A 22,507-nucleotide genomic window follows, 5' to 3' on the forward strand; every position below is an offset into this window, starting at 1 on the left:
TTAAATTTAGAAAATGAAAAAATGAAATGTGTATCTATATATTGCTTTAAATAATTTGGAAATCAGTTTAATTTGCCCACTAATAGCATATTGGCTTTCAGATAGCATATCCTTCTTGACATTTATTAGCACGCCACACACTAGGAATTAAAATCCGCACCATCTTTAAAGTCAAGGCGTATCACACCATCGGGATTTATTTTTCCCCAAACGCTCCCTTTACGGAGCTATAATTATAGAATTCTCATTTCCATAAATCCATCGTAAAACCAAGCTAAACTTCCATGTGCACAAAAGCTTTGTAGTCTGACCCTCACAGTGATGAATCAGTGCTAGTATTTTCACTAACAGTTCATCAGCTTTTGCATTATTCATTGGGATGAGATATCTGACTTTACTACTTAGACATAACCAGTTTTCAACTTTGCACCATTTCTTGGGTGGCTGAATGGTATAGTCATCTGTACAAATGGAATCATTATTTGGGTGTCTGTCTGCTCCTGCGGTTTGTGCATAGAAGCAGGTATGACTATAATGGTATTTGTAGCAGGAATGCTGTGGCTAACCACAGCGATGACTGGAGAGAGGCTTCACATAAACACAGTTGCCGTGTTTTAATCCAGCTTTATATTCTTTAAACAAGACAGCTTTAACACTGTATATATCATGTCAGCTTGTTTTGAGTTGACTGTCTGACTTTCCAAAGTTTACAGGCCCTCAAATGATTCACAAACAGCAATCTGTCAGTTTTTTTTAACCTGAAAATAAATCACTGACTTTCACATCATTCATTTTATTTTTCATTTTTAAAATGATTTTTCTACTCAATCATCCTTCGATGAACTCTGTGTTACGTACAATCTGTGACAACATCAGCTACCATGCAAATTGTCTGTATGAAAATAGTACCACAAGTCTTTAAGGACCCACCAGAGCGCAACAGTGAATTACAGCACTTCTCGCTCATTTATCACGGCAGGGGGTTCAGCTGGAGAGATTGTTCAGATTGTGGCCAGGATTCTTCTCAAGAAGAACCGCGCTGCCAACAAGGACAGCCACAGCTGGAGAGGAAAATAAAGCCTCTTTCTTTAACATGAAATGTGCTGCCTTGTTAAAATTTGTGCATGTATTTCTTTAATAGGCACCTAGTTCAGCAGTTCCTTTTCCAGACTGAATGCACAATGTCACGTCCCACACTAAGAGCTTTACATCAACAGTATGAATGAGCAATTTACACAAAATGTAAAAACCTGTATAATAACCTCTATGTCAAACCAAAAATTGAAAACACATGCACAAACTGGCTGTAATTTTTTACTTCTGTTCAAAGTGCATTATCTATAATGAGGATTTCCACTGAGTACCAAAAGAATATGTTATTAAGGTACCATTAGCATTATTTGGACTTTGGACTTTGGACACTTGACACCTTGCAAATACGATTTTCAGCGCCTCCAACTCTTAAGGGAAATATCTGGCTTTCAGCTGCTAAATGTTACAATAAGTTCTCTAGCTAGTTGCTAACTTTTGGTGTTTGTTGTTCTGTGCTGGGCAGGGAGTGTAGTGGGTTTTAAAAGCTTTTTGCCAAAAATGGCTGCCTTCTGCTGCTGAGAGCTGTGAGAGTCAACCAAAACAGTAAAGTTGCGGGTCAGAAAACCATAACAATAAGCTAAAAAAAACTAAATTCTCCATAGAACTGAAGGGAACTGCAAAGTCATTATTCCCTTTGGATTCATCACTACAAAGGACTCCTTTCACATACAAGTATAGTCATGTAATTTTGCATTTTGTAATCAAAATATTGATTATAACTTCTTTAAAAGGAAAATGTATTAAATTCTCTATTCCTTGATAGTGGTTTCTAAATAATAGTGTCACATAGAAAATTGATGGAGGATCACCTGCTATCCATTTATCATATGAAGCATGCCAATCCAATTTTTTTCTAACTTTTCTTACAAAATAATTCTTACGCTCCTGCAGAGGAACACTGAAGTTTTGGTGATCCCTCGCACAGCGGTTTTAGTACAAGTGACTGGACTTGAAGGGAAGCAGTTCCAGTAATCAATAAAATAATGACAAAAGGCCGGCTGCACTCTCCCTTTCATCAACCATGTGCGCTTCCTGCAGCAAATTCCAACAGAGTGACTTGTCCAATAAAAAGATGAAACATGTTTTTACTGAAACATGCTGATGTGAAACCCTGCATCCTAACCGGGTATGTTTACTTCTCATATCTTGGACCATTTGCTACATATTAGTTGTTGAATGCATTTCATATTGCATGTTCAGTCAGTGTTAGAGTCCTCCAGATATGTAAATATCGTAATTTTATATAAACATATTTCTTGCTACTGTACCGCATCGTATCAGTTGGTATTTATAGAGTGGAGGTCAGTATATGATGTAAACAAGCTGAATCTGGTGTAAATCTCTATAAATATAGTGTAGATACCTGAATAACTGCACCAGCAGCTGCTATGTATTGAGGGTTTTCTTCAGTTTCCCTCACTGCATAGCAACCATGTTTACTCATGCCTATCAACAGACTCCCAAAGGCCACTCAGCGCTGCTACAAGGAATCTGTATTATTATTTTTGGCTGTGTACTTATATGGCTAACTTATTGCAGATTGTGATAAGAAATGTAATGGTGCCGGGAAAAAATCCCACATTCTTCTCTCTGGTACTGAACAATAAAACTTGCAATAAACACAAATGTAGTATCATTATCACTCATTGTTTTTCACCCCAGTTATCCTAAATTGACAAATCACACTGTCACTCCGGACATGTTCTACCAAATGGTGTGTATTAATCAGATGCAAAGCACTGACAAGCACACACACAAACAACATATAATCGAAACCGGGCGTTCATTTTTTGAAAACCTCTGACTCATGGCGATTTTGGTAAACGCACCATCAGATCATTAAGATCCAAAGGGCTTCTTCAGACGTTCAGGCAGAGTGGAAAACTTTCATTTGTCTTATTTTCGAGAAGTCAATCCACTGATTCTCGACTGCAGAATGATTATTGGTATCAGTGTCAGAACCCGCAGTCTGGCATGTTCATTTATGTCTCTTTTTGTTTGATTCGGTTACACAACCTCAATAACTCACTTTGGACAACAATAAAAGCTTGTTTGTTCTTGTGCTGACTTAACAAACAGCAGATTGTTCTGTTTTGTCCACTGGTGGTACCACCAGCCATACCAAACATTCCAGCCACCTCCATTGACAAATCCTGTCTGGCTCAAGGTTTAAGTCTTTAGCATATACTCTTAGTCACTGCCAAGTCAGTTATGTAATTGAAGTCTGCTGTTTCTGAGACTTTCACAGTGGTTGTCCCTCTCAGCAGGACACAGTACGAGGACAGCCGCTGCCATATTTGGGCAAAGCAACCGTGTCATCTCCAGAAAACACACTCTCAGAAAGAAATGGTATGTGCTATGTTCCAATTTTTCAGCTGTCTTTGATCTGTGCTGGTATGTGTATCTGTTTGTTATTTGTCCATTTTCTTTTTTGCATCAATTTCCTGGAGGAACAGTTCTATCTGTGGATGTGTGTTCAGTAGTTTTGGTCTGGAGACTGTGAGAGCCTGCAATTTGTTTATGTTAGGAGGTTCTTTCCAATGCAGTCACGGCTGATGTAATGAGATTTTTGCTCGCTAAATGCATCGATTACTCAAGTAGAATCATAGTCACTGTGGTAGCCAGAGATGTACTACTGAACCGCTGTGACATTTCATTGTATTGTCTAATGATGATTAAGGCAGAGTGTTTCAGAATGATCTCCCTGTAGTAGTGGGAAGAGTTTAATCAAAACCAATGTGTTTGTAATCACAGTGTCTTGATTTATGTGGCTGCAAACAGTGCGGAGGGGCCACCAAATCAAAACTGTTATCATCACCCATGCACACACACACTCTCTGCTGTGAGGATGTGCCACTTTAGAGCTGTGAAATAAAAACATCTCTGACAAACAGCATGAGTTTGAATGAAGGCAAAAATCACATCTTAAAGCCGTCTTATACTTCAATAATCGGAAATCTTACAGGAGAAAATGCTCTTTTCCCGGATTTAAAGGGAGAGAAATCTTTGTCAAATTTGTGGTTTCAAAGTGTGTGTGTGCCAGAGTTCATGTATTAGATTGGGTTCAGCTTCTGTCAACAAAGCTGCCGTATCAGTGGCCTTCATTCAAATCTGGGAAATGTTACCTCTTCAATGATTCTATTGATTAGAGCAGATTTATGGCAATGTATTTTTTTACATAATCACGTTTTTCACCTGGCAGCTACAATTTAAAACTATAAGTAAATGTTTGTTTTTTTTACAGTTGCCTACAAAAGAGCTACTATGAACTTTTGTTTGAACAATATTTGAATTTTTGGAACTCATCTTTTCTCTACGTTAATCCAAGTTATTTCACTATTGCTTGAATAGTCTGTACCACGTCTCTTCCCACCCGTGAATCTAAAGCCTGACTGCCAAGACTAAGAATCACTGATCCATTTTCATCTGCCAGAACATACAATTATTGCTAATGCCAATACTCCGACACAACACAGACTTGCACACGTCATTTTTAGAGCGAAACAGGGACAGAGAGAGGGAAGAAATTTGGGTCACTGTCATTTAGCCACAAAGATAAATGCTACATGAGAAACCCTTTAATCCCAAGTTTTAGCCTTCAGTTATCCCATACTAATTACTGAGATAACCAAAAGATGATACTTTTACCATGACCTTTTCCATATTATCTTGTTTATAAACCAAATGATTGCATTGCAACATTATCGAAGTGCATCGCCAAAGGAAAAGGACGGTATAAACTGATATAGCAGACTTAAAATTGTTTAGTGAAGTGTTGCGTTGGCCTCTCTCCCTGCTGGAGCTGGCTGTGTCTGTTCTTTGTCTGGGCGAGAGCTGTTGCTCTCCCATTTCCTTCTCTCCTTCCCTTCTTCTCCCTGCTGAGGTAAAAATGAGTCACTGAGTCAGCAGCTGTGCTCCGTCATCCCCAATATCGCCCAGGATTCCACAGGAGACCAGCTGCCGAATCGCTGCACTCTGACAACATCACTTCCCCTTTGCCCTTCTATGGACATGTTCACTGCCGACAAAAAGGCCAGTAATAAGATCTATGATGATTAGATTTTGTTCATGTGTAATTTATCCTACATGTTTTGTTTAATGGCTTTTTGTTTAAACAAGCCCTACAATGCTGCAAATTCACTTTTTACTGTCGCCTTTCAAGACTTTATTTTCCCTATAGAAGCCATTGAAGATGTACATCATTGAGATTGTTGCTATTTTGTCTCTCGTAGGCCACCTACCTCAGCAGGAAACAGGCCTTGACAGCAAGGCAGGGGTTTAAAATAACATAAGCTCTGAAGAGGCAAAAGCCTCAATGACTCCTTCAGGACCTCCATAAATTATGGGGTCACACTTTATTTTACGGTACACTAATAAGACATAGTAAGCCATAGGTTACTTTGTATAAATAATGTGTTCTTTATTAGACAGTAAACAAACACAGTTATACCCTTATTAGACACCATATACCTAAATTATGCTGTAATGAGAACATCCTAAGAAATTCTAACAAGATCTAAAAAAGGGAAATAACGATGGATCTCACTTTAGATTACAGTACTTACTGTAATTACAGTATTCTATTGTAATGTGTTGCTAATTACCCATTACTGGGAAATAAAGATGCAATGTTGTGGCAGCTTCCATAGCCTATGTTAATGTGGTCGAATACTGACATGGCATTAAATGGTCTGATGTCTTAACTGGTATGGGAGTAGAGCGTTGATGAAGCATGCATTAGGCTATGTATTAATACCTACAAACTCAATGGGGCTCCAGAGAACATCCAGGATATGAGAAACTGTGTGAAGTAGTGACCAGATGGGACTCGACGTGGTTTGACATTACTTAACAATACAATTTTCTTCTAATGAGCAACAAATGACCCTGTAAGAAAGTGAAACTATGTTAAATAAATGCCAAAAAAATGTATGGTCCTCTGAGCTCTCAGTGTTTTGTCTGTCTATTATATAGGCTTTGCCCAATATTTAATTTAATATAACAGTGTCTAAGTATAGTATATTTTGGGTTTAATATGGCAATATATGTGGTTTCTAATTACAGCATAATGTAGGTGTTTGGTGTCTAATTGGGGTATAACTCTTTGTAGTGGCACTGGCAGGATTTGATTTCATAGCACGCACAAGAAGCGCCCGCCCGCTTGTAGGTAAGTTCCCATGCACGCACATGTATGTATGCGTATGCAAGATGCAAAGAGAGATTGATTCATGTTTTTTCGTTTTTGCACTAATGCTACCAATACAACACAACCATAAAACTCTGATTAGCCTACCGCACGGAACAGGCCGGGTTTACACAATCATCATTGCAGCTCTACAGTTGCTCATATTTGCAGAGTCATGAAAGACATCAGACTGCCAAATACACCACACACAGCTAGCCACACACATAACACATGGTCAAAATAATGTAGTCATATCTGTAGTGACTCTACGGATGGCTGAACTTGTTTCGGACGTGTTTTCTGGGTTAAAACTAAACCAATGTCCAGTGTGCTGTAAAACTTTGAATTCAGCGATTTTATTTATTCACAGATACATGCTAACTGCAATGTTTCACTTACGAGGCGGAGACAAGAGTAAAATTCATGCATTAACCTGTTTTGCCAAAACAGTGCTGAAAAAACTTGTGTGTTGTGTTCTCATCAGCTGCTATGTGATATATTAAGCATCCCACTCATATTCCATAAGTGATATATAAAGGCCAAACACATGGAAGCATATGAAACAAGCATAACTTTCACCTGAGATTGTGGTTGTTTTATTCATGACACAACAAAGCTGTTAATGTTTAGCAGGCCAGGGGGGTATTGCACAAAAGCTGAATTTATAAATCCAGGATAACCGATAAAGCAAAGCTTGACCTAGTCTAATGCCAAGCCAGGCTGAGGAGGAGCGACTAGGTCAAGCCAGGCTGAAGTAATTTGGATAGATGCGTGTTCACGGCTTTCTGTAACAGACCGCGAGGTCGATCACAGATTTACTGATGCTAAAATGGAGACTACGTATTGTGCATACTTTATACAGAGTGAGCAGCAGCTTCTTATGGAAGTATGAGGTTTACGTGCAGTTTAGTGTCCCAAATTCCACTATGGCCACGCCAAGACCCGCCCTACGAAGCAGCTCGATTGGTTGGGGTTAGGCATTTGACCTCGAGTGGTTAAGGTTAGGATAGTCAATTGGTTGGGGTTAGGCAGTTGACCTCATTTGACAAATGGGGTTACGTTACGGGGAATTTGGGACACTAAACTGCACGTATACCGAAGTATGATAACGTGAAACACATTATTTGTAAAAAAGAAACATGGCTGCTGTAATGAAACAGTGAGAGAAAGCGTGACAGACGATCACAGACTGCCTGAATGCATAAGTAGCCTAAATATATACATTAACTAACCACTGCTCTGAATTGAAACCGTCATAATCATACCATTCAAGGAGTTAGGCTAATTATTTGCACAAACGAACAGTTGTACTCTTTGCCTTAAAAGTGAGCAGAAGACTAATGTTACGCAGGAACTTTACCATGAAGATCAGTTACAACCACTAATCTACAATGCTAGAATAGGCCTATGATGTGTAAATATCTCTCTCTCTCACTCTGTCTCTCCCTCTCTCTAGTAAGGGCTAAAATATAAATTATCTAAGTAACATTAACTTCCACTTCTCGCTTTGTGGAAATAATTAGCTTAAATCATTGAATGGTTTCATTTAAGAGCAGTAGTTCATAAATGTATATTTTTAGATATATCATTCAGTCGGTCCGCTATTATCTGCCATGCTTTTTCTCACAGCTTTTTTGTTTTACAGAGGCAGAGTTTCCTTCTTTACATATTACATGCTTTGCTTCCTCATAGGCCTATATATGGACATAGAAAAGATACTGAAGAAATTAGACTCTGAAATCTAGAAACTATAAAGATAATTAAGTGATAAATATAATGCACACTGTAAACAATGACTGTAACACAGTGTATTCATCAGTTATTTCCCGCCAGCAAAATATAAGGTTAAAAACCATTGAGTTATCCTCTCCCTGTTGTTTCATGAATGTACAGTATGTACAGTAGCCTCAACTATATAGTTACTGGTCATGTGAACTAGGACTATAATTAAGGAGGATTGTACAATTAGGATATAGCTTTTTATAATTGTACAATCCTCGCAAATTGCAGTTCACTGGAGAGAACACACATTGTGTGCTAAGAATGCCAAATTAAATGCACATGGAAGAGGAACATAGATGATCCTTTGTTAAAGAATACAAAAATAAATAAATCAACTAAATAATTAAAGGTGTATGTTCCACTTCCGGGATTACTCTGTTGCCAGCGGAAATTGCACTGGATGACACTCTTTTCGCCCGGATGTCCTGTACCTTCCGCTTTCTTTGTGTTGGAATGGTTAACTGCTCCTCAGATCTCTGCAGGGTAAATCCAGACAGCTAGCTAGACTATCTGTCCAATCTGAGTTTTCTGTTGCACGACTAAAACAACCTTTGAACATACACACGTTCCATCAAAACAAGTTCCTTCCCGAGGCTATTTTGCAGCGGCACCCTGGCTCTGTCCGGCACTTAGCGCTGCCCATGACGATTGTAATTGGTTTAAAAAAATGCCAATGAACCAGAGCACGTTTTTCTCCCATCCCGGAATGCTGTGTGGACTAGCCAGACCCTCCTCCGCAGCGCGGTGGAGGAAGGTCTGGCAAAGCAAGACTACATGTTCCCTTACTTAGTTTTGCGTGTTAGCATGCTAAAAATTTCAATTGTCTAATTAGCATTAAACACAAAGTACAGCTGAGACTTATTAGTTTTGCAGGTATTGAATCATAAATCCAAGTATTGGACAGATTGGTGCTAGAGTAAAATTAAGGGATCATCAAAGTTATCACAAGGGGACATGAATGTCTGTACTGAATTTGAAGGCAATCCATCAAATAGCTGTCAAGCTGGAGGAAAAAGGGGATCGCCATAATCAGGAAGATTCCTCCTCTGGGTAGCATGAATGTTGATACAAAATTTCATGGCAATTAATCCAACAGTTGTTGAGGTTTAGTCTGAGCCAAAGTGGTGGGCCGGCATTGCCATCCCAAGAACTAAAAAATTAGCATTCACAAGGCAGCTGTCTTTTATTTTGGAGTTTTATCCTGAGAGTTCAGGAGCAAATACTTACTGTTTTTATTTCACTGCATAGAACAAAAATAAATCATAAAAACAAAGGGGAGGTCTCTATTTTTGTCAGGGCTGTTGATTACGCATGAGTGGATTCCATTAGTCAATGTTTAAACTGAGGTGTTTAGTTTTCCCATTCCACTGGCTGAAAGGACAGGCAGGTCTCTGTCTCGCTCCATCTCATCTTCCTTCCCATTTTCCTGGGAACGGAGGTGTCGTGCAGTGTGCTGCTTATTTGAGGAGTCACTTGGAGGCATGGCGTTGGAGATGAGCACTGTATCTGTCACTGCCTACTGACAGTTCACTCTCAGACAACCCACCATTCTGCTTAATGTTTATCCACAAGTCTTTGTGGAAAATACAGCCTGAATTCTTGGAGACATGCGGGTTTCTCTGTATCCTTTCACCTGTTTTGTTTTCCAGGTGGAGTAGTGTTGGACCTACCCGAGGGCCTTTCTCCACTGATTTTTGGGCAGTTTATCGCTCCGCCTCATCTGTCCTCCGTTTCTGAAGAAAAATAAAAAGCCAGTGGAAAGAACCAATGTGTTTTGCCTTTCTGGAAAGAGGGAGATTAAAATCTCGCGCAATAATTGTTGCTTGAAGTCTCTTGTCTAGCTTTAAAAAAAAAAAAAAATCCAGCTTTGTTGACTTTGGCAAGCTGATGATGTTTTAGCATCAGAGCACAGGGCACCATTGTATTTCAGCTCAATAGTGGGCCATGTTGCCTAAAGCAAAGACACTCATTGATCCAAAACATTAACTTTGAGGATGACTGGGCACAGTTTACTTGAACAGATCGTTCCTTTCTCGTTGGAAGTAGTCTCTAATGACTAAAAGCTTTGCAGAATGATCCCATAGCGAGTAAACATAGCCAGTATTCAACTAGAAGCAATTATCTTCCAAAAAGGTAGCATTGTAAATAACTGCATGAATGTTTACGCTTGTGACTGTAGATAAGGTTATAATCCTTTATTTTTATGAAATCACACTGTTTGTTTTTTTTAATTGTTGGTGAGCAGCATTGTCAATCATTGTTAGTGGTGGAGTCCGCCATTCCCACCCTGGATTCATGCACAGCGGTCCGATTTGCACGAACTACCCAAGGGCAAAAACTTTGTTTTCTGTCGGAGCACATCATTAGATGAAGAGTTGCAGGCCACAGGCTGCACACCTCCATCTTCTCAGCAGATAACAAACTGTGTTTATGGTACCCGGCTTTTGTGTGGACAATTAATGCTATGCAGCAGCATGAAGTCAGAACATTGTTGCAATTATTATTGACTTTATTAAACCAATGTGAGTTTGTTTGGCTGCACCGTAAACAGATACATCAGTTGCTTTTATTTTGTATTTCAGCTGCGCAAAGAAGTATTTTACTACACTTGTTGTTAGGGACAGTGCAAAAAAATATTGGGGAGGGGGGCTGAATCTTATATTTTATTCTATAAAACAGCAAGACTCTCACCAGCCTCATTTAATAAGTATTTGTCCCAAAATGTTAAACTATTCTTTCTATACAATGTAATGTCGATTAGTTTCCAGAGAAGAATATTCAGCCGTATTGTAATAAGAGAACACATCCTTGATTAAAGCTTTAATGTGTAACTTTTTGATATTAATGAACGTCCATTACATTCAAGCCATTGCCAAATGAGTTGCAACAAGGCTTATTAAGACTATCAGCTCCACACAACTCTCTCAGTATTTCTCAGTATGGCTGTGTTCAGAAGATTGTGGCGTCCGGTGACTTTCCCGCACAGAAACTCAAGTGAAGATAATTACCTCTTCTGAAGAGTCCATCATGTTTTTTTTAATTATCCGTGTCCTCCTTGGCTACTAGCAACTGCGTGGAGGAGGGGGGCGGTGCGGTCATGGAAGGCTTGTATCATGTGGACGCGCTGACAGTTTTGTTGCCATTACCTCCTGGGGTCGGCAGAAACTACGCACTATAGCTTTAAGGAAGAAGAAAGTTTACATACTCATGCCAGAAACTTTGATTCCAATCAACAGTTTTGTTGGGGGGGGGGTTAGATCAGATACCAACCAAGACCAGAAAAATCTGTGTGGGGAGTTACTTAATAAGTTACTTAAAAATAGCAATGTTAAACAACAATTTGACCTCAGTATGGATTTAATAATGATGTCTGGGTTCTGCCATGTTCTGGTTGAATGCTTGATTGTTCTTAAACATAATTGTTGATCCATTAACACAAATGATCACTTAAGTGTAACTGTTGACTCTGCGTACTAATTGTGTCCAGCTCTTCATTAACAACAGTTACTGATAATGAAGATATTATTATCCGGATGTAGGCTATTATAAATGTTTAAGGGGACTTTTCTGGTTCTTGAGTGATATACAGAGACTTGATGACCCCTCCCTGTGTGTGAGATGTGGTGTTTGGCTCCTGGGCCTACATGACACCATGCATCTGTACACCGGCCAGACTAACTTTCCCTCTCATTTGACTTCAGTGACTGCTTTTATTATAGTCTTACATTCAATTTTGCACAGCTCTAGTGAAAAAGTGAAGAAATGAGTTCAAAGCTCACGAGGGGAAGAACAGGAAAGCTTTTTGACAGCGTCCTCGGGAGAGAAAGTGTCTCATTGGAAACTCTCTGAGCAAACTCTCGGTTTCTGGATTGTGAGGTAATTTCATTTCGACCTTGTCTCACCCTGGGTCTGCTGTCCAGGGGATTTCTTCACACCCCATTTGGAATATGCTGCAGTGGCAAGTCCACTGAGATCTGTAAATAAAGGAGCCGACAAAGGCAGGGCTGTGGAGCCGATCTTGCATAATCACCTTCAGTTAGTGCTCAATCTGATTTGAAACGAATACCAAAAAGATCTCAGGGCAGCAGAACAAGCCCCAACATCTGCAGCTCTGCTCCTTTCTTCCTATCTTCTCAAAAAAATATGGCTATCGGAAACCTCATGGCTGAAAACACCTTCGCCTCATCATCTGTTCCTCTTTAACACCCGGCAGTAGATCCGCCTGCTTGGGCTCAGTCTTTGTATGATACTTCAGCTGGATCTGACAACTTGTGGGTTTTTTCATTGTTGGACCAATTTGAAGGAATTTCAGAGTCTTTTCTCGACTGCCACCTCACGAAAGAGTCAAATCTTCACTTTCCAAAAGCAACAATCTGCACCTGTTGATTCTCATTAGAGCTGACAGCGTTGTGCATGTATCAGATTGATTTAGGGCCTTTCTTAGTTCAATGTTGATTAAGAGTATATCAAATCAGTATGTAGAAAATGGTAACCAATCATTTTATTTGGAAAAATACAAATCACTCCACTTCCACATCCATCTGTTTGTCATTTTTGCATGTGTGTGCCTCAGAGATTATGTCCACAAACAGCTGACCATTGGGGGGAGCATGTCAGAACTGGCAGCGGGTCAAATGGCAAGCCCAAGTCCACAGAGGACAGTGGGAGTGAGAGGAGGACATGAGGAGGCAGGAAAGAGGGCTTTGAGTCACACAGCACAAATAAGTGAATTGCACCTCTCTGCAGGGAGGGGTGACTGACTGACTGGTGTTTGGATCCGTCACAGCCGTGGAAATGGCTGGAATCTAAGCAACGACTGGAAAGACACTCCACATGTGTATACTTGACAGTAGTGTGTGCTGATGAGCCCACACACTCGTTAAGTCAAAAGAAAACATATGCAAATATGCAGACACCATCCATCCATCTTCGTCCGCTTATCCGGTATCGGGTCGCGGGGGTAGCAGCTCCAGCAGGGGACCCCAAACTTCCCTTTCCCGAGCCACATTAACCAGCTCCGACTGGGGGATCCCGAGGCGTTCCCATGCCAGGTTGGAGATATAATCCCTCCACCTAGTCCTGGGTCTTCCCCGAGGCCTCCTCCCAGCTGGACGTGCCTGGAACACCTCCCTAGGGAGGCGCCCAGGGGGCATCCTTACCAGATGCCCGAACCACCTCAACTGGCTCCTTTCGACGCAAAGGAGCAGCGGCTCTACTCCGAGCTCCTCACGGATGACTGAGCTTCTCACCCTATCTCTAAGGGAGACGCCAGCCACCCTCCTGAGGAAACCCATTTCGGCCGCTTGTACCCTGTATCTTGTTCTTTCGGTCATGACCCAGCCTTCATGACTATAGGTGAGGGCAGGAACGAAAACTGACCGGTAGGTACCGGTATGCAGACACATGCACATCAAAAAGTTCATTTTCTGTATTGTGCATTATGCAAATTAAAACTTTCCTATTCAGAAAATCCTTATTATATCATTCATTCAAAGTCAAAATAATTAAAGATCAGGCATCATCAGGCATTAATCACTACTTATATCATTTTATAGACCCACGTTTGGATCTCAAAAAAGTGTATTTGTAGAAGGGAAAGAACAAAAACTAGCTCAGTCTATGATAGTTTACATACCAAAGAGGAGACAAATTATATTGACACACAGAGCAAAGACAGGAAGTACTAAACCAAACATAAGAGGACTATCTCACCTTAATGCTAACCCACAGCTGACCCTGTGCTAGTTTCAAGTTGGGACACACAAAGCTAAAATTAGAAACTGAGGGGATATGAGAGGACTGTGTTAGATAAAAAAAAAGATGAGCTGGTGACACTGTTTATTTTTCCCATCACTTCCTGTGGTCTAGGGAAAGTAAACTCTTGTTTCAGTCTGGCTGTGCAATGCTGTCTAACGCAGTTGCTTTGTGCTTACTGCTTGTCCATCATGTGCAGTACACATGATACTGGATCCTTTTTGCTTAAAGGCAGCTGAAGAATTAACCTGTTTCTTTCTTCACAATAACCAGATGCCTTGAAGTGAAGACAGCCATCAGATTATTAAACTTCTCATATGAAGGCATTTTTACCGAAGCGGGGGTCGTACTGCTGCAGACTGCTGAGTCTAGGACAAACGCTCATTGACCTTTGAGATAAAGCGAAACAGATTTCCACAAGCATAGGGAAACAGTTTGGTCACAATAACCTTTGTGACTTTCTTTTGAAGGCGATTGCTCTAACCACAGCAGGAAGGACAGCCAGCGTTCTTGTCCAAAAGTATTTAATCTTGTCCTCTTCTGGGCAGGAATGTGGAGGATGGCCATGATTATGCAGACTGGGAAGTCTTAAATCACCAACAGAAGCTTGCTTCTATTCTGCAGACTCACGCTTTCTCCGCTTTCTCCCATTTGTCCTAGCTCTTTCTCCCATGATGCCTTGGTCTTATATTATTCTGTTATGTATAAAGCAGCCATGCTGTCACTAGCTTTAAAGCTGCTCTATAGAATATTTTCATATTAACAATGGATGAAATTACTATGTGTAATGCAAAAGGTGTCGCTAGTAATAATGAACCCACAGAGAATGATCACCCGACTGTGGTTCCGCTCATAGCTCTGTGGACCTTTGTAGCATCTTTCAGCTTAATATTTTGGTTTTACTTTTTGGTTCATTTTCTTCGCTTTTATCAGTGTTGTTTCCAGGCGCATCAGACAGCTTTTAATGGTGAAAAAGCTCTAATAACCCAATGAAGGCTAGAAAGAAGAAAATATCTTCAATAATGAAAGCATTTGGTTTCATAACTATATATAGTGAGGCTGTATATAGAGTACAGAGTATGGACGATTAGGATCTTCAGAGCTTTTGATATCTCGATCCTTGTCTTTGCTTTGGCATGGTCCAAGTTATAGGGATCAAAACATAGCAGCAGACCAAGTCTCTATCAGATAACAAGGGCTAAAGACCTGAGGACATTTCAAGCATATGTGGTCTCTCTGCAGGGTTTAAATCTACGGAATGGTCGGGGGATTTCAAGAGAAAAAGTTGCTTTTTTGTAATTGCACCACTTTTCCCACTAGTGCCTCTACATATGCACATCCACTGCTGGTCAGCACGCGTTAAGCACGTGTAGTTCATGGGTTTTAGGGAATCAATCAATTCAGCAAAACTTACTCCAAAATATGTGTGATTATATTTAGGATGCAATTCAAGCTCCCCACTACCTTAAACACTACTACAAAACATAAACCTACTTTTAAGTCTGAGCTGTTCTCTGTCCACATGCTGATGTTTAATTGAGATGACACTGGAGCGAACAGCAGAACACGTTTGAGGTGGCAGGAAAAACACAGCAGGCCGCCACAGGACTGTATATCCTATATTCTGTTGGTTTAGGTTTGGTGGGAGAACAATTATTGAAGTCAGATTTAAAAATGAATCTCGTGCGCCTCTTTTCTTTGGAGCTTACATTAAGAAACGGCGACCACAACATCCCTCCCTCTCACTCTGCAGCTGTAGGACTCTCTCCCTCTCAGCCACAGTGCTCCTGCCTCCCTAGACATCTCGAATGACTGCTGTCAGCATAGTCATTAAGTCTTTCAGTCTGGGTCTGTTTAAACAAGCTCCTCTGGCGGCCAGTGGCCACACAAAACAATTCCCAGCCACGGGATGATTTGCTTCTCTCTGCCCAAATTCATGCCTTGGTCCATTTAATGGGTGGTCAAACATACTTATTGTTAGGTAGAACAAACACTCCAAGACATGTTTTTGTTAGCTTCCTTGGCTGCTTGCGATGAAAGGGTACAAAAACTGCAACCACCTGTTTCTGTTATCACCTAAGAAGAATGGAATATGCTGTCAATGTGTGGCTTACATTTGTTTTTTGTGGATTCACTGAGAAATTAAAATCCTTAAAATTTAAATATAGTCTGCAGCCACACTAGCAGCACTGTGAGGCTGTACTTAAGCACAGCGGTGCTTTGAGCTATATGTTAACATCAGCATGCTGACAATGCTAACAATGCTAACAGATAGCAGGTCGAATGTTTGCAATGTTCACCATCTCAGTTGAGCGTGTCAGCATGATAACATTTGCTAATAAGCACAACACAAAGTACAACCGAGGCTGATAGGAATGCCATTAGTTTTGCAGGTATTTGGTCGTAAACCAAAGTATTTGACAAATAAAACCTGACCTGATGGTGGTGCTAGAGAACAAGTCAATGTATCACTAAAGTCAGAAGGCGCAATCTCCTGAGGACCATAAACGTCTGTCCAAACTTTTATTGCAATCCATCCAATATTTATTAAGATATGTTAATCTACTCCAAAGTGGTGGACTGACTGACATTGTCATCCCTAGTGCCATACGCTGCTTCCATGGCTAAAAATAGTAACACATTTCTTGTATATTTTTGTACCAATAAACATTGCAATGTCTTATTCTTTTGTTACATTATAACTCATCCATCTCAACAAGTCTAGTCCCTAAATCCAAGCCAGATTCATCTAGAAAATCTAGGTATAGAGATTGAAGGTATCCTCATGGGTCTAGACAGGGGACATACCTGTCTGAGTCCAAATGTAGCATGTCATCAGGCCAAGGACATCAATGTCCTCTAATGACAAAACCACCTGCTATCGCTGGACAGATTCTCTGAATACCTTCTTTTCTGTGATTTGAGACATCTGTGCTTTTGTAACAAGCCAGTCACTCAGTTCCCATCCAGGCTGGTGAAGAGAGGAGGTTTTTTTTTTCAAGGTACACTGGAGATCTACATTGCCCATTCATTTGGATCTCTCCATAAACATTGCAAACCGCTTTACCATCAGTAAGACAGTCTAGTATGATCACACTCTTTCAAAAACAACACTGGATACCGTCTCCCCGGGATGATTACCTTTGCAGCCTGAAATGTGGCTTCGAGGACAGAGACAGCTTTCAATGCTGCCCGTCATCTGTTTCTATTTCATACCATGCTCAGTTACAAGCACCATTCCTCCCAAAACACACACACACACACACACATGCACACTTGTGTTCTTGACCCCTTTTTGGCCAATGTGTCAGCCAAAACCCAAGCCACACAGAGCACCCCTGAGTGTTTTTGTGTTCACTACTGCCCTCCAAACCCACATGAACTTGAGGCGAGAGGACAGTCTTAAATGCCAGACTTACAGTGGATAAGAAAAAAGTAGCTTTGATGTGCTGTATTTTTGCTGAGTGCTGAAAGATCCATCAGTGCTCGCCACCCCGCCAGTATCACTGTGGATACCACTAGAGTTCCTAAAGTAAGATCCTGCATCAACTCCCCATGGGAAATAAGGTGATGAAATATCGTCTTATGTCTAGAGTCAGATCATGCTCTTGTCATAACACTCTTACAGTGCTAAATGATTTCCTTTGGGTACTGCTGGGATTGCTACTGGGTGATTGTCGTGTCAAAAAGTAGCAGCAGGCATGTGTTTAAAATGTTCAAAAGGGCTTGTGGTTTCCACCCCTCTATTTGTTTCCAAATGTAATCAGTGCAAAGTATGGCCTCTACACGTGCCTGGAAGGTTGAAAACACTCAAACAGTCCTCAGGGTCTCTTTGTGACATTTTAAAGGGGATAAGAGTTTAGATTTGTGAGTGCAAAATGCATCACCTCATTCCTATCTAAATCGTTTTAAAACCAGAGCTTTAAAGGAGGTCTCATGTTACCATTACTGTAAAACACTGGACATGTAAACCACCCACTGACCTTTCCTTTGCTAGAACTCAGATCTCAAGTGCTGATAGAGTGATGGCTTTGTACCTGAAATGACAAAGGTGTGCTATTCACCTCAACACAGCCTGTGAGCTACAGTAATGCAGATCTGATAGTGGACAAGGATCAGCAACAACATTACATTCCAGTTCCAACAATGACAGGCCACACTGATATTTGAAGCCAAGTGTGAGAACGTAACAGTAACCAAAGTTAAAGCAGACAGACTGCCTGGCATGCGCAACATTTAGGACACAGGATAGGCATAATGAGCCTGGCATTGTTCTCAACAGCATGCTGCAATCTGGGAGAGCAGTTGGTCAGCAGTGCCAGTCTGTGAGAGAAGACAGCTCTGCCGTACAATTTGTCTTAACCAAGCAGGCATGACAGAGCCCTGAGAGCATGTAGTTGAATGAGTTTGTGCCCTGACTTAGAGGACAAGGGTGAATGTCTTCAGCTTTCACAATAGGTTATGTGTGATCACAAAACAGATAGATGAAAACAAAGCCCACAACATGACATAGTTTCCATGACAAAAAACATCCCTTTGGAAAGTCTATGAATGCATGACACAATGCACAATCTTGCTCATTTCAGCATAGCAAGGCTTTCTTCACAGTCAGTCACTGGCAAGAAGTCCCACGTCATATTGTCGACAGACCGGGCTTAGTGAATTTAGCTTCTCCACTAAGCAGGCTGCTGAATGAAAATTGTTTTTGGACTTAACAGACACGAACATGGACTTCTTGAACCGAGTGACATAGCCCAGCTCTGTCTGCCAACAGCAGCCAATGTGGTAGCATAACCCTGTTGTCATTCGGCTCTCAAGATCCCTCAAGTGTTGAGGCTCAAAGTTAATGAGTTGAATCTCTGCCCCCTGACACATTGCTAGCACTTCCTGCAGACTGAGAGGAGTCTCCGGTTAAAGAACAACCTTGTCTTTATGCAGAACAACACAACCTGTGTGGGGAAGATTGATTACTTGAAAATGAGATGATAGGACACAAAAATGTAGGGGCCAAATCCTTTCACTGTTAAATTGCAAGATGTTGATGAAGGATCCTATGCAGAGTTCTTCTTGCTTGACTAAATGAGAGTAGTTATCCTAATGCAGCAGTACTAATCAGGATCAATGATTGCAGAAGCAGTGCCACTGATGCTCCATTTTTTGAGTTGCCTGTTTATATGCTTGTGGTCAGAACTGCATGAAAGTGTTTCCATCTGTAAATAATCATACACTGTATATTATATATGTTGGGTAAAGGTTGAATCACACTACTATACAGACTGATACTTTACATCAGTGGTTCCCAACCTTCTTTGTCTGATTTAGCCCTACAGCGCTGTCAAATGAGCTCATAACCTCCCATTATGTTCCAAATGTATGGAGCAATCAATGTTTGAGTTGTTTTGGTCAGGTTTGCAATCCACCACTTATTCATTACTTTTAGCAATCATCTACACTCACCTAAAGGATTATTAGGAACATGGATTATTAGGATGGTGGTTTATCAGTGAGGGTTCTTTGACTTCACTTTCAGTGTTATTTCGACCCATGTGGCCTGCCTCTCATATCCCCAGAAATAATATACTGCTTTCATCAAATGCCTGTACTGGTATTGTAATACATGTCTTATCTTTTGAATGAAGAAGATGTGTTCTGTATTTCCCTCACACACAAATATAAAGTATAAAAACAAAACCCTGTTTCAGCATGGGCACTATCATGTTTATCTCATATTTACTGTGGCAATACACTGTGTTCACAGCGCACATGCTGTGTTCCTATTCATGCCATATTCTAAAGCCCTGTAAGTCATTTTGGTGTTGATGTTGAGAGTGGAATTATGGCAAGAATGTGCAGTGATGTGCCTGAGCACACTGTACTTGGCTGTTCATCTTGGTGGTGGTCTGTGGCTGCTTAATAGTGGCGCTTTGGTTCTGGAAGAACACTGAGCTTCTGGATTGATGAAATATCCCTGAGATCCAGCAATTGAGGGCCTTGAATTCATTACACATGTCCTCAGTCTCCACAGTTTAACCCTGTGATCAAGTGCTGCCCCTTGATCACCCGTGGAGAGAAATACCACACAGAAGCCATCTCCTGTCTCCTGAGGGAGTTTGTTGTTGAGTGTGAGAGCTACTAAAGACTCTTGAAAATAGATAAATAATGTTGGTAACCCGCAGAGCTTAACTGAAGGGAATTCTGAGAGGTCTTATAGAGAGGCTTCGCGGCTCTTTGGTGTAGAGAAAGAGACATCTGCTTTCAAATCTTGCATGTGGTCAGAGAGTTCATTACTTTTAGGGTTTACTGAGCCATTAGCTTGGGAAGGGATAAATAGCTGTTGATGTGTCATTAGATATTAGCCTGCTGCGATGAAGTCAACTGAAGTGGGAAGGTTATGTGGTCATGTCAAGGTCTCAGAAAGTTCAGTAGTCTAACCAGACAGCAGGGCCTGATTTACTAGACCATCAACTGGCAATGTTAAACTAACCTGATGAGGACTAACAGGGCAAAGAAATCCAGTCAAATGTAGCATTTTAAACTGCCAGGAGCACTAGTGCAGAAAAAGACACCACATCTCCTCTTACACCACTGGTTACAACAAACCTACTGATCAGTGAGAAGCAGGGTATTTTAAATGGTTATCATTCTGCTTCATGCCTAAAAGTGTAAAAAAAGAATTCCTCAAAATAAGTTTTTAAGTTAACAAACCTGACCTCTAACCTGCCAAAGCCCTTGGTTAAGATAATTAAATTGGCTTACTTTTAGAGGAAGTTAGAAAATCTGTTCCTCTGTTAAAGGCAGGAATCAATTTCTGTCAACAAAAGCCCTTAACCGCACTACCACAAACCTGCTGTTACTCTATCATAGGCGGTAATAAGCACATCATATTTCAGCAACAGGCATGCGATCTGAAGTGACATGTTATTTTCTCCTTGCTCTTTTTTTCCTGGATTGAGATCAATGTTTTTTTTCCTGGATTTTAGGAAATCACATGAACTAAAAGATGAGGAACGTGCAAGCCACATGACGTGGTGCTCATTATTTAAGGCAAAAACTTTCCATCCATCCATTTTCACACCATACATTGTACATAGATGACTAACTGGAAAACAACCAACTTGGACTATAAATGTGGTCGCTAACTATTGTAACTAATTGCAATGATTCAATGTAGGCTACCGTTGGCAGCACATGCTCTCCTCCCTAGCCCCCCGCTGTTCTCTGCAGTCTGCACTTAAGAGCCGCTTCGTCCTTGCGTCTTAGTCAGTGGGAGACAACAATATAAGCCTCTTTCCGACCAAGTAGTTACAGGAACGTAGTTATAGGAACAGTCCACTTCTAAACAGTTCTACTAACTACACTCCCCCAAAACCGTTTTTGCAATTTGCATTCACACTGGCCAAGTGGCCATAGGAACTGGTAGGAGGGGTAAGGGAGTGATGCAAGCACGGCAACGGCCTTTATAGCGTCGTCACTTGACTTTAGCGCCACATACAATAACAAACCAGCATGGAGGAGGCCATCGGAATGTTCCTGTTGTGCCTTGCCGGGATCCTCATAATGGAGTTCGAACGGCGGCGTTTAAAGACTAGGCTGGAGTACTTAACAGAGAAACACAGAACACGAAGGCTCCAGCGTAATATGATCCTAATTAATATGATGGAAGAAGATAGAAGAGCAGAGCGCAACAGACAAACAAAACAACGGGTAAGTTTAACTAGCATTAACAATTAGCTGGTTGAATGTGTGATGTTTGTCTTATGAGTTAGCATACGTAGGCGAATTGCAACAGACAGTGAAGAATATGTACTGTTTGTGTTTCAGACGTTGCTAGGTCACTAAGCGTTCCTATGCGTAAAAGGGAAAAGACCCCGCCCTGAAGTAGGAGCTGAAAGAGTTACAGGAACTGCGGTCAGAGGAACTTAATAATCCCCAAATTGGTCCAGTCGGAACACGAGAAAAATAGGGTTCTAGGAACATTATGTTCTAGGAACTGCAAAAATCCCTCCGGTCGGAAAGGGACTGTAGAGTACTATAGCATGAGCAAGTTAAATGTTAGGAACTCAGTGGTGCGGGGCCTTCTCTATAAAGATACTTCATCTGCCAGACACCACTGTGCGGCGGGGTATCGACATCAAAGAGACGTTCAACAAATCCTTGGTTGGATTCACAGACATGCTACTGACGCCCAACTACTTTTGTACTTTCTAAGAACTCTTGGCTTCTTGTGGCTAACTTGTTGTGATACATGTTGACCAAGTGTAAGCTGGTTTTCGGTCCTTTATTGGGGTAAAAAAATAGCATTTTCCCTGCAGTGTTTCCATGAGTGATTAGCATATATCCTCTTTTAATGTTGAATGTGCTTTGGTAAAAAAATGTCTGCCAAATAACGTGCTGTATGTTAAATCGTGTGTAGTGTAGACGAATCATTGACTTTGTATATGTAAGCTATGTTGTGTCAACAGAATTATGCAGAGACATGATTAAACTCTGGCGCTAACAGACAGCTTGACAACTCAAAACACACACGCATGCAGATCTGTGCTGACTCATCAGAGGCAGCAAGCTGTTATAACGAATTAATACCAACATAGTGGTGAGAGTCACGGCATAAGCAACAGTCCTTTGGGGGAAAAGGGCCCTCTCTCACTCTGTATGTGCCCAAGCCACAAGCATCCCTGAGTTACATAACCGTCC

The 22,507-nt window shown here is 41.0% G+C and overlaps 1 protein-coding gene and 1 long non-coding RNA gene across 2 annotated transcripts in view; one reads left to right on the forward strand and one right to left on the reverse strand.

Moving 5' to 3' along the window:
- Window positions 1–865: 865 nt before the first annotated feature.
- LOC116035703 lies at window positions 866–21,657 on the reverse strand. The gene is made up of 3 exons (XR_004101434.2): window positions 21,286–21,657; window positions 13,795–13,800; window positions 866–876 (listed from the first exon to the last, which is right to left on the reverse strand). It is a non-coding gene; the product is annotated as an uncharacterized LOC116035703 (long non-coding RNA).
- The window catches only part of LOC116035702 (KATNB1-like protein 1), a 37,212-nt gene continuing 17,929 nt past the window's right edge, over window positions 3,225–22,507 (forward strand). Inside the window, exon 1 of the mRNA XM_031278978.2 lies at window positions 3,225–3,441. The gene's annotated coding sequence lies outside the window, so the exon portion shown is untranslated. The remainder of the gene's footprint in view (window positions 3,442–22,507) is intronic.

Source organism: Sander lucioperca, chromosome 18 (assembly GCF_008315115.2).
Source record: "Sander lucioperca isolate FBNREF2018 chromosome 18, SLUC_FBN_1.2, whole genome shotgun sequence".
Taxonomy (NCBI): domain Eukaryota; kingdom Metazoa; phylum Chordata; class Actinopteri; order Perciformes; family Percidae; genus Sander; species Sander lucioperca.